This window comes from Anabrus simplex, chromosome 5 (genome assembly GCF_040414725.1).
Source record: "Anabrus simplex isolate iqAnaSimp1 chromosome 5, ASM4041472v1, whole genome shotgun sequence".
Lineage (NCBI taxonomy): Eukaryota > Metazoa > Arthropoda > Insecta > Orthoptera > Tettigoniidae > Anabrus > Anabrus simplex.
Window position 1 is genome coordinate 418,958,769 of NC_090269.1, and position 14,075 is coordinate 418,972,843.

A 14,075-nucleotide genomic window follows, 5' to 3' on the forward strand; every position below is an offset into this window, starting at 1 on the left:
TTGGCGGCCGTGGCCACCCCTCCTCTGCTCGGTTGGCCGGTCAGATTGCAGAGCTGTTGGACCATGAAACAGCCATGGCCACTTATGGACCGATACCCACTCTGCATCCACCGACGCGATGAGATAAGAAAGAGCTGGAGTGGGAAGGAAGCAGTCGTGGCTTTAATTTAGGGACAGCCCCAGCATGTGCCTGGTTTCAAAGCGGGAAACCACACAAAACCATCTTCACGGCTGCCGACAGTGGGGTTCGAACCCACTATCTCCCGAATGCAAGCTCACTGCACCGCTCGGCCAACTCACTCGGTTCTTAAAATCAAGTTTCAAGTATGAGTTACTTGTATAAGCAGCATTAAATTTTCTATAAAAAGGTGCATGTGGCACGGTAGGTCTATTAAAGATTCAGCCCCCTGCTAAGTAATGTAATTCCTCAGGAATAGCTGGTAGACAGCCGTAAAGAGATGCTACACACCTGGCTTCACGTCGTTAACACAGCTCTTCATAGCAGTAAACTAAGCGTTCTGACAAACCGTTCACAATTTCGAACAAAATGCATATGAACAATATACCGGTATATGGAATTGAAGAATCTACTTCCAAAACTGCTTCCTTCCACTTTTTAGAAAAAATCGAGGTCTTAATCTCTCAACAAACTCTTCTAACAAATCTGTTTATGGCTAAACGTGTTCTTTCCGTGGGCAACTTAGATTCAATTTTGATGTAATTTTTCAAAACTCTCTTCTTCCACTATGTGTACTGCTCCAAAACTCTTTCTTTTCCTACACGAATTATTTTCAGTTCTTCAGCCCATAAGCAATATTACTATTATCTGTCATTTGGGTTCCGAAACTCTTTCCATCGTTCTTTTAATTTTCCCTACAAGGTCAGTTGCAGGTAATGTTTTCAACAATTACTAACACTGTATAAGCTATTTGGCTATCACCTCCAGAGGACGAAAGAAACTACATGATCCATCAAAATGAAGGAAAAACCAAGAGAAATATAAGAGGCAAGGGAACGTGCATTAATTAATTCCGAGTGTGCAAGTCCTAATGCTTTAAATAATTTCAAGTAAATTGAATAGATAGTATACATAATAGAAAATAATATCAGTATTATTACTTCTACTGTATTTCTTTTCAAAAATAATAATAATAATATTTGCTTTACGTCCCACTAACTACTTTTACGGTTTTCGGAGACGCAGAGGTGGCGGAATTTAGTCTCGCAGGAGTTATTTTACATGCCAGTAAATATGTCGACAAGAAGCCGACGTATTTCAACACCTTCAAACATTACCGGACTGAGCCAGGATCGAACCTGTCATGTTGGTGACAAAAGGCCAACCCCTCAACCGTCTGAGCCTCTCAACCCGGCTAGTCCTTTTCAGATATAGGCCTACGTCTCTCGCTAACCTTCCAGGATGTAATCAAATACAATGTGCTTTACGTCGCACCGACACAGATAGGTTTTATGGCGACGATGGGATAGGAAAGGCCTAGGAATGGGAAGGAAGCGGCCGTGGCATTAATTAAGCTACAGTCCCAGAATTTGCCTGGGATGTAATCAATCACAGTGTAGTGATTTAACAATGCAGGATGTGCAAATATTTCATTCAACCTTTTATGCCAACTATTCAAAAATAAAGCAAGATAAATTCATATTGAAGCCCACATCCCAAAGTATTCCTACAAGAAAGTGTTCCGTCAAAGGCATTCGACCAGGACATTCAGTTACTATAGGTTATTTTGTAAAAAGTAGAAAAAGTATAACTTCGTTCTGCAGGACTGCCCTTCCGAATATACAACGATGAATCTCAAGATTTCGAATACAGACTCTGAGTCGGAAATTTATGAACACGGGCAGAATTCCTAAAGGAAATAGAGCTGCTGACTAACGTAGTTAAGTTTTCAAGAGCCATAAGGAGTCAGTTTTTAATTTCATTTCCAAACTAAAGTGAGTTGATGGCACTATGATAGAGAACGGTCTGCACGGCAACATCTTCATAGTGATAGTATCATTAAAGAATGGTGGAAAACTTATTGCACGGAAAGCAAGGATCAGTCGGTTAAATATGAAATTTTTAGAAAGGTGTTTGTTACATCCTCCAACATTGGCTGCAAATCTCCAGCAACGCATGCCTGCTCTGAGTGCATCAGATTTAACGGACTAATTGTCGCGTGTAAAGTGCCTCATGAAAAAATTGAAATCATGACAAAGTATAGGATACATACGCGAAATGCAAAAGCATTTTATAAAGACCTTAAAACTCCCCCCCCCCCAAAAAAAAACAGTTCAGTTGTAATTTGATTGTCGGAAGAATATGCGTGTTCCCTGAGTTCCTGATCAATCTGCCAATTTTTCTAGACAATTTTATTTCTATGATTTATGATTTATGATTACATGGATGTATCTAATTATAGTACTACTTTAACACAAATGATAAAGTCATTTTCAAAACTCTCTCTCATTCCAGTGTACAATTCCAAAACTTTCTACATCCAACCAAATATCAATCAATCAATCAATCAATCAATCAATCAATCAATCAATCAATCAATCAATCAATCAATCAATCAATCAATCAATCAATCAATCAATCAATCAATCAATCAATTAATCAATACTGATCTGCATTTAGGGCAGTCGCCCAGGTGGCAGATTCCCTATCTGTTGTTTTCCTAGCCTTTTCCTAAATGATTTCAAAGAAATTGGAAATTTATTGAAAGTCTCCCTTGGTAAGTTATTCCAATCCCTAACTCCCCTTCCTATAAATGAATATTTGCCCCAATTTGTCCTCTTGAATTCCAACTTTATCTTCATATTGTGATCTTTCCTACTTTTATAAACGCCACTCAAACTTATTCATCTACTAATGTCATTCCACGCCTTCTCTCCGCTGACAGCTCGGAACATACCACTTAGTCGAGCAGCTCTTCTTCTTTCTCTTAATTCCTCCCAACCCAAACATTGCAACATTCTTGTAACGCTACTCTTTTGTCGGAAATCACCCAGAACAAATCGAGCTGCTTTTCTTTGGATTTTTTCCAGTTCTTGAATCAGGTAATCCTGGTGAGGGTCCCATACACTGGAACCATACTCTAGTTGGGGTCCTATCAGAGACTTATATGCCCTCTCCTTTACATCCTTACTACAACCCCTAAACACCCTCATAACCTTTAATAACTTCGCAAATATCGGGCCTTGATTTTCATAATTATGACTATAACCAATGTGTTCTCCCAGCTATCAAACTTAAAATAATTGGCCACTGCCGTCAATAGGAAAGGAGTTATTAAATTTCCGCGATTTTTACAAAATCGTTTATTAAGGACGTAGGCAGTTTTGGAAGTGGAGTCTTCAGTTTCATTCTAAATCCTGTACTAAATCTCCTCTGTCGATAAGGCTAACCGTTTGTCCGCTGTTTTTGTGTCAGATACTTTTATTATAATGTCCTCTAAATTTCCATCTTTCTCATTTGAGGTTACGGCTTCACCGTTAGCCTGGGTAGCCCTCAGTATACACCACCGGTTCCACTAACTACTTTATCGACGGTTTTCGGAGACACCGAGGTACCGGAAGTGTGTCCCGCAGGAGATCTCTTACGTGCCAGTTGATCTACCGACACTAGGCTTACATATATGAGCACCTGCAAATATCACCGGACTGAGTCACGGCCGAACCTGCGAAGTTGGGGTCAGAAGTCCAGCGCCTCAACAATCTAAGCCACTCAGCCCGGCAGTGCCAGGAGTGTCCGAGGTTATGTTCAGCTCGCCTAGTACAGGTCTATTTATTTGACGCCCATGGGCGATCTGCGCTTCTGGATGTGGGATGATGATGATGGTGAGGAGGAGGAGGTAGGGAGAGGGTGAAACGCGGTGAAGGTACATAGCCTACTCTTATCGAATAAGACCAAGGGTTCTACTCAAAGCTTTACGTCGCCATCCGACGGACGAATCACTATCAACAACGTCATATACCCTCATTCCATATGAGCACTGTGGACAGGTTTGGAATTGACTCCAGGGTTTTGGCACGCAGTCTACTGATTAGAAATTGTATACCACCATCTCTCCTACCCTGCCGGCCAACATTCTGATGGTGAACATTTCTTCGACCAGAGGGACTCGAACCGGCTACCCACTGTGTCAGACAATATAGACATCACGCCTTAAGGATTATGGCCACCAGGCGGACTTGTACGATTCAAATCGACCTTATCACTAACAGCCTTTCCATTTTGACTTAGTAACTCGCGAAACTTTCATGTCACACACTACTTCTTTTTCTTTTTCCACCACTTATCTCACGAGTGTGGGGTCGCGAATGCGTGGCGCGTATGCATTTGGCCCTGTTTTACGGCCGGATGCCCTTCCTACCGCCAACGCTAAGTGGAGAGCTGTAATCACTATTGCGTGTTCTGGTGTGGTTGGTAGTGTGGTGTATTGTCTGGATATGAAGAGGAAAGTGTTGGGACAAACACAAACGACGAATTAAGCAGAAGCTATGAAAATTCCCGACGTGGCCGGGAATCGAACCCGGTATCCTCTGAACTGAAGGCCTCAGCGCTTATCATTCAACCAAGGAGTCGGACATCCATGGCAGATACTGACTGCTGTAATTCAGAGAAGCTGCGAAAGGGCTCAGTATAACAAGTTCACGCGCAATTTTGCCAACGTTGTAATGTCGCAGAAGAAGAGTTTGGAGCAGTGATGCCAATTCATTTTTTTGCTATATCCCTACCAAAACCAAACCAAACCAAATCCCATGGCACTACTGTACAGTTCTAACGGGCCTTTGATTACCAAGTGACCGCTGCTCTGCTCGAACTCCTGCAGATTACGGGGCGACGTGTGGTCAACATGACGAATCCTCTCGGTGGATATTATTGGGTTTCAAGACCTTCACCCCCTGTGGGTGGGGGCGGTAGAATAACACCCACGGTATCCCCTGCCTGTCGTAAGAGGCGACTAATAGGGGCCTCAGGGGCTCTGAACGTTGGAGTGTGGGTTGGCGACCACGAGGCCCTCAGCTGAGTCCTGGCATTGCTTCCACTTACTTGTGCCAGGCTCCTACCTTGCATCTATCCTATCCGACCTCTCTTGGTCAACTCTTGTTCTTTTCCGACCCCGACGCTATTAGGTTTGCGAGGGCTGGGGAGTCTTTCATTTTCACGCCCTTCGTGGCCCTTGTCTTCCTTTGGCCGATATCTTCATTTTTCGAAGTGTCGGACCCCTTCCATATTTTCCCTCTGATTAGTGTTATATAGAGGACGGTTGCCTAGTTGTACTTCCTCTTAAAACAATAATCACCACCATCACCACCTTTCAAGACCTTCACTTAGCTCCTCAATTATTCTCACGTGGGCAGAGTGGTACCTCGAACCATCCCTCAGACCCAGGGAAAAATCCCTCACCTAGCCAGTGTTTGGAACCCGGTTTATTGGGATTCAGAGGCCGACGTTCCAACATTGATCCACGTTTTATTCCATTTCCTTGTTTCGGTATCAAATATCATGGAAAAATATCGTTCTATTTCTACATTTAAGTATGGCAAGGGATTCTTTTTAGAGTTCTTCAAAGATTATCACCATTGATAACTGGGGGTGTCATAAATTCACTCCTTCATCCCTACACCATGAGAAAAGGAGTTGAAAGTCCCTACTGTTGGCAACCCTGGTAGGATATTACGAATTACTGGCCCCATTTCTAGGAATTTATGTGAATATTTTATCTCACCTTAGTCGCTTTCTAGGAGTTTGCATTCTACCTTCTTTGGCCCCTCGTTTAAAGGAATATTGTTCCTTCTCACGTGTGGTCACTCGCTGCACGGGGGAGAGGAATGTAAACCATGCCTTCGGCACACAAATTGTTGATTATCGACCTTTACAGATCCTGATTGTGAAAGTGTTCTTCACAGTCGGCGTCATAGCCTCCTGGTGGGCAGAGATTAATTAAGAATAATAGATCCTTATGGGTAGGTGTGTAGACAGAGGACCATTTCCAGCGTTCAGCCTTCAACTCTTTGTCAATTAAACGCCTCCACAATTCTCTATCATCTATCATAATTGATCTGCATTCATGGCGGTCGCCCACCTGCCAGACACTCTATCAGTGGTTTACCTAGTCTTTTGTAAATTTATTTCAAACAACTTGGAAATTTCCCTGATTTCTATTCCTATAAATCAGAGGTGCTCAGTTGGGTGCCCGTTGAGGCTATACCAGTGCGGCCGGGATCGCCTGACATAAATGCGGGCAGCTTACGTAGCAAGCATACGTCACAGTGAAGTGAAAGAGCGGACACACTTTGCAGGAAAGCAAAGGGAGCATTGACGTTCGATTGTGATTACGAAGCCCCTCTTCCACTACTCAGCGAAGTGCTGATTGGTATACATTATTTAAAATAATACTCTATAATCACAAAACAACAACAACAACAACAACTGACCTTTCAAAATATATTCCGGTTTGATGTATACTGCGCTCGATATAAACAGTCAGTTTGATTTTCTTATGTTTATTATGTTTATTCATTCAAAGAAAACTGTCCCGTTGTAATATTTGTATTGCAATCTGCAGGGTCTCCTTTTTTAGCTCGCTCCGAGTGTCAGGGGAACATGCACGGAAAGCGATAGCGCGGCCGGGTGACTCATTTGCGGAGAGATATTTTGCTTCATGATCTAATGCAGTACGGTAGTGATAACCATTGCTTCACAGCGATAGTTTAGTTTAACATCTGTAGTATTGGTAGCATGTTCAATGAATTCGCTTTAAAATAGTGCAGTTTCCCTAGGAATACAAAGGTTTCGTGTGTTAAACGAATGATGTATAGCCTACAGGAGAACAGCGTGTATTCGTTGGGTTGTGTTATGCGAAGCATTCTTCTTATACAGGGTACCGCTTTCGATCCATTCGAAAATTTCCTGACATCCTCCCTCCCCATAGGAGTACGTTACGCAAATTAATAAAGAAGTTCCGCACTATCGGGTCCATTCTTAACAAGAAATCACGCAGGAGACGAACCGTTTTAACAGAGGAAAAGCTTGACGAAATACGGGCTCTCTTGGAAAGAATTCCAACAAAATCACTGTCGCGTCTCGCCGTACAAGCTAATGTGGCATTATCTTCTGCCCACAAAGCAACACAGCTATTAAAAGCCAAACCGCACAAACCCACCCCTGCCCAACATTTAAGAGAGCTGACAGTTTCACTAGGGTTTGCTACTGTAACTGGTTGCTTCAGTCAGTTCACGATGGGTATGTTGACCCAGAGGGTTTATTTTATAGTGATGAGGCATGGCTGAGTTAAGGTCTGTTGAAATACCAGTGCCTAATAATGTAGGATTTTTATGCTTGTAACCGTAGTAAATATTCACTAATATTGGAACTATAGAACACAATAACTCACCTATTGAGGCAGTTTATTACTGCCTTGAAGTGACATCATAATTTTACACTCATTAGAGTTTGGATTAATTCTTCATAACAACTACCACACACACACACACTCGGGATTTAGAGGGCAAATCACATGTAAAACTGAAAAAATCCACCGGACTCTGTAGAAGAATACAACACTATTTCCAGATGGTGTTGTATTCCTCTAAGTAAAACTGGATTTGGTGTTTTTTTCAAAAGCATGTAACCACCGCCCCCCCCCCCCCTATACTTGATGTACGACATAGTGTTGTATACCTCTGGGTAGAGGACAAGGAACCCATATGGGCGTGCCAATAATCCGATTTTCGCTAAAAATGCTACTTTTTTCTTTGCTATTTGTTTTACGTGGCATCGACACAGATAGGACTTATGGCGACGATGGGAGAGGAAAAGCCTAGGAATGGGAAGGAAGCGGCCGTGGCCTTAATTAAGGTACAGCCCCAGCATCTGCCTGGTGTGAAAATGGGAAACCACGGAAAACCGTCCACAGGGCTGCCGACAGTGGGGTTCGAACCCACTATCTCCCGGATGCGAGCTCACAGCTGCGCGCTCCTAACTGCACGGCCAACTCGCCCGGTCGCTAAAAATGGACATAGTGTCTTATACCTCCGAGGTACAGATATATTATTATTATTATTATTATTATTATTATTATTATTATTATTATTATTATTATTATTTACGACAACTATCTGCAATACAAGTAAAGTTCCATAAATATCGTTTCATATATATTTAAAGTATAAAGAGGTCTTTCAGTTGCTGCCCAGCGAACAGTAGGAGCGTACTGTTCATGGCAAGTGAAAATCTGTAGCCCTTTATATTTCATCGAACATTTCATAAGATAAAATTGTGTTTAACCGCGAGTATTGAGGTGAACTTTGTACCTCTGGTTCATTGCTGTCGAGTTATTAATGTGATAATGCATTTATTTTTGCAGAAAACAGTTCCTAAAGGCTAGTTTGTACGACGACTCTAGGTTTGGTAACTAATTTTATGAAGCAGATTTCAGGTAAGTAACTGCATGGATGGTTGTTCACATGGAGACTGTAGTTTCATATCCTCTGCATTTTACTTTAGTATTATCTAATTATTAAAGATGCTCACATACTTGCAGTAACTACAGTCGTGGCAGGTATGATGTTAGTGACTAAAGACTGAGAAAAGAAGCAGATTAATATGAAATAGGGAGTAGCAGAACCGGTGACAAGGGAGGACAGAGGAGGCAAATGTCCGCCCCCACCCAAAAAGAAAACATTTAAAGTTTAAATAAATTTAAATATCAATAAAAATACAAAAACACGAAGGAAAATGCACAAATTGTGCACTAAATTGACACCAAGATGATTCCACAAATGCACCCAAATCCTTGGTTTAACTTTGGAACATTTTTGAAGCGAATTTGGTTCAACAGTGGTGTTGACAAAAAAGAAGTTTGAAAGAAAACTTTCGTGTATGTTTTACGCGATTTGGTGCAGAAATTATCTGATTAATATGCTCCAATTTTGGTGTAACAGTGGGGTAAAATGGTGTAAATGAATGTGAAAAAATATAGTGGTGTAATTATGATGCATTTTTCATTGGTGTTAAATCGGTGCATCCATTGTCGCTCTTGCACTAAATTATCACCACGTTTGCACCTATAAAAATTTGTATCAATTTAACAGCTTTATTGCGCCAATTTTTGGTGCAAACTCCACCAGCGGAGGCTGATGACCAGATAAGTCTTGGTCATAAAATAACCTGCAAGTTCTAGTCTAAATGAAATAAGGGAGGAGGGGCTGGGGTGGGGTGTACCGGCATTTAGGGGCGCAGTCCCCTGAGTTGCCCAGGGGTGCGATAATACAGTCACCGGACCTGCCGGATAGATAAAGAGGAGATGGCATTTGGAATGTCCTGCAGCTTTACTGAAAGTAAAAATGTTGAAGATTTAAGAACTTAAAAAGAAAATATCCAACTCTATATCATACTGCGATATTTTGTAAACGTTGATAAATCACGTGTAAGAAATTTAAATAACTTTTTAGGATACTAATTTCGTCAGAAGGGAATTAGCAATGTTGAACTAGAGAATTCTCGGCTTAAAATTTATTCCGTACCGGTACCACCAAATGGACTTCTGCTTGTGAGTTCATTCGTGTACACATTCGTAATAGAATGGATTTCATTTTTGAGTTCATCAACTGTCAGTGCATTGGAATGTATGTTTATAATAACATCGTTAAAAACCGGGCTGAGTGGCTCAGACGGTTAAGGCGCTGGCCTTCTAACCCCAACTTGGCAGGTTCGATCCTGGCTCAGTCCGGTGGTATTTGAAGGTGCTCAAATACGACAGCCCCGTGTCGGCAGATTTACTGGCACGTAAAAGAACTCCTGCGGGACTAAATCCCAGCACCTCGGCGTCTCCGAAGACCTTAAAAAGTAGTTAGTGGGACGTAAAACAAATAACATTATTATTATTATTAAAACCTACAAACACGCCTGGACTGCGAAAAAGTCGAGACATTTCACTATTTCTTCACATCCCCGCTTCATTTTGCAAACCAAGTAACGGATCAAAACGTTTATAACCAGATAATTACCTGTTTAGTTGGAAGAAGCCGGAAGTTGTTGGTGTCGTAATGTAGTGTCGCAACTGCAATTGACGCATGCGCATTCAAATCAAAGCCGGTTGCGAAACCTGGTGTCATCCTGTAAACTAGCTTTTAGTTCAGTGATAACAGAACAGATTTTTGATTTGTGTATTGTTTGATATATGATTGGTTAGTAAATATTCTGTTAAAGCTAGCTAATAACATATGATTATCATGCTTAAGAAATAAAGGTGATGAATTATTGCTTGAGAACGGCTAGCGAGTGGAGAACGGAATTAACTCCTATTTTAAGTGCTATTTCTAAAGACGTGTTCCACAATATTTCATTTTAAACTGTTGGTCACCTTGACAGAAGAAGGTATTGCACGTGGACACAACAAAGAAAACACAAGGAATGAACCCGTCCGATTCCACTGAGAAATATGTTTTTGTGGTGGAAACTACGGGGCCGGGATGTTGTCCCCTGCCTGCCAACGACATCAGCTGTGGGGATGTTTGCCCTTTCTTACTCGACATTTAAATGTTTCTTTCCGAGGCAAAAATGTTTTGATTGGTGCTGTGTGGCACAGAATTCTTGCTTTTAAGATGCAACTTTTATTGTTGAGAAAATACCTCCCAGGAATAACGATGTAACCACCAAATCAGTAATTTTTCAGGAGAGAGGAAAATTATGTTTTGGAAATTATTTCGTGGTATACACTACTGGAATGAATTGCAAATGCAAGTGTACAAATGAGTTCATCTATTACAAACAATATTTTATTGTTATAATTTAAGGTTCTAAAAGTAATGCATGAATTGAAAGTGATAACATCGAAAATAATCTGCAAGTATGTCTTACAGAAGAGAAATCCTGTACATGTACTTGGAACACAAATGATAGAAATAATATCAGTGAAATAATAAAAATAACAATAATAACAATAAAAATGTCAAGAAAATAATTAAAAATGTAGATGTGATTCCGTCTATGGCCTTTATTTAAATCGATATAATAATGTTAATTTCTTTATGTCGCTAGCTACTTTTACGGTTTTCGGAGACACCGAGGTGCTGGAATTTAGTCCCGCAGGAGTTCTTTTTACGTGCCAGTAAATCTACCGACACGACGCTGAGATATTTGAGCATCTTAAAATACCACCGGACTGATCCAGGATCGAACCTGCCAAGCGGAGGTCAGAAGGCCAACGCCTCAACCGTGTGAGCCACTCAGTCCGGATGTACTTAAATGATCTACTTCGTCTGGTGATGAACCAACATAAGCTTGCCCATCATCTTCACTGATGTTGCATCGTCACACCACGGGGCACGAAGTTCTGCTGGATTTAACCCAGCTTAAAGTTCAAATGTTAGATATAAAACGACACCACAGCATAGAGTTGTGATGATACGCCCTATTTCCACGAAACTATCACTTTTAAAACATTTGTTGAGTACATCCTTATTCCGGGGAGGTCTTCAATTACGGAATAATTTTTGAAGAATTCCCATCTTTAAAACCATGTGCGTAGAACAGTTAAACCTTCGTCCGCTATCTACTTACAGGAAAATAGCCTATCGTAGATTCCTATATAACGCTGTTAACGGTTTACTTCTCTCTCGTTGGTCGGTAGATTCAGAGTGGGTCTCGACCCACAAGTGACCACGGCTGGTCCGTGGTCCAACAGCTATGCAGTCTGACCGGCCAAACGACCAGAGGAGGGGTGGCTACGGCTCTACCGTGGCTCTACGCCTCTGCATTCGGGAGGAAGGACGGGGCTGGACCTTACGACTGGCTTCCAGCCGTCGGCTGTCCTGAGAATGGTTTTCCGTGGTTTTCTATTCTCCTGCTCTAAGGCGAATGCCGGGACTGTTCCTAGTGTAGGCTACGCCCGCCAACCCCATCACCTCCTCCATGCATCTCCTTCACCGTAACAAATCTCCCGGCATGAGAGACGGAGTCACCGTTTAAGATGCCCACCTCCCCGTTCAGGGGAGGAATGCAAACATTTTAGTTATTTCGTTCTCCTGAACCTGTATACTTCTCTTCCTCACATGTCCCAACTCGCAAAACTAGGATAGATGCACCCCTCCATGTTCCGTAATCCCGCCTCTCTTTTGTTCAAAGAACTTCATTTATCCGCATCCTCTTTAATTCTGACAGGAACCTGGACGTTTTTTCTTCGTATGACCCCTTTAATCGATTCTTCCTTAAATTAACGTAACTCCTTTCCTTCGTTATCCCTTTTGTTTTCCTCTTCTCATTGCTGTCGCCACTCTTGTACAGTACAATCGCAGTCACAAGAATTTCGGGTAGAAAAGGAAACAGGTAACGTTTGGGCGAATATTTTGGCCAACCCTGAGGATGAAGGAGAAGTAACCAAGGCAACATCACGTGTTCGTCTTCCAGGAGGTGTGGCTTGCGACGTTGCGCACTCAGAGGTCACTCCCAACTCGGGAAGTGATTAAGACGTTTCTATAGTTAAACATTCTGTCTCTACTAGCTTTTCCTAATCAAGGAAAACAATTAATTAACTGTAATTTAATTGCTTGATCAGCGCTGACAATAACTTCATAGGAATGGTTTTCGAAACGCCCTTGCGTCTCTGATAATCATAATTATTTATTGCCAGGTTATTTTTACTTTGATTTTTGAGGATAACAATTATTATTAGTAGTATTAGTAGTAGTGGTAGTAGTATTTAACAGGGCCTGTATTGACGAAAATAAGGGCAATTCTTTCTTACAGTAGTTGAACGCGATGCCATTTGATAATCAAGTCATAGTCGAGACCGCTAACATTTTAGCCAGACCTCGCACACAAGAATTACAAACAAACTGGAGAATTTGACCCTCAATGAGTTGACATACACATTACGCCTGTTGCCTTGAAGGAGGCGTGTGGTTCCTCCCTTCAGTCCCCTCCGCCTTCATTGTCGAGCCAGTGGGACGTGTGGGCAGGCGAGGAAGCAAGTATCTTTCCCTTCGCGTGTGTTTCGTTCATACTAGATATCCTTGGTTCGTTTTCTTCACCTCCCCTCACTCTTCAGATGTATGCATGTGTTAACGCGTCTGATGGATGTGGTGGTTCTGAGGGCTGTATTGATTTCTTCCCTGAAATAAATATTTCTGGCCACGAGATACTAAGATTTCCAGTGTACATACTTTTTTTACTGAGTTGTAGCGTTACATACAGTACCTTATCGAAAGAATCCGGGCACCTATGTGAAGGTGCACTTTACCCTATCACGTTCCCTGTTATTTGACATTAATATGGGTAAGTGCATTCTTCGCCTTTAAGAAAGCCTTAGCTCTGTTGGGGACATGTTCAATCAGGTGTCTGAATGTCTGTGGAGGAACGGAAGCCCATTCTTTCTCAAGAACAGAAACCAGTGAACGTAGTTATGCTGGACGCAGGGGTCTGGAACGAATTGGATGTTCTAACTCATCACAAATGTGTACCATTGGGTTCAGGTCGAGACACTGGGCAGGCCAGTCTATTTCAGGATTGTTTTTTTTTTTGTTTTGCTATTGGCATTACGTCGCGCCGACACAGATAGGTCTTATGGCGACGATGGGACAGGAAAGGGCTGAGAGTGGGAAGGAAGCGGCCGTGGCCTTAATTAAGGTACAGCCCCAGTGGGAAACCACGGAAAATCATCTTCAGGGCTGCTGACAGTGGGGTTCGAACCTACTATCTCCCGAATACTGGATACTGGTCGCACTTAACAGGAATGTCAGAGCCCTCAAAGATGCAGCTTCATGACAGGGTGCTTTATCATGCTGATACAATCATCGTCTCTGAACTGGTCCTCCACTGTACGCAGTACACAATGGCTTACAATGTGTTCATATCCTTCCGCATTTAGAGATTTCTTAAGCGCAATAAGTGGACCTCACCCTAACAACGAAATACACCGCCATACAATAACACCACCTCCTTCACTGTTGGCACTACACATGATTCAATGTAATGTTCTCCAAGCATTCGCCAAACCCAAACACAAACCCTTCTTCCATAGGATTGCCTCACGCTATAGCTATTACATCACTCCAAATCACTCTTC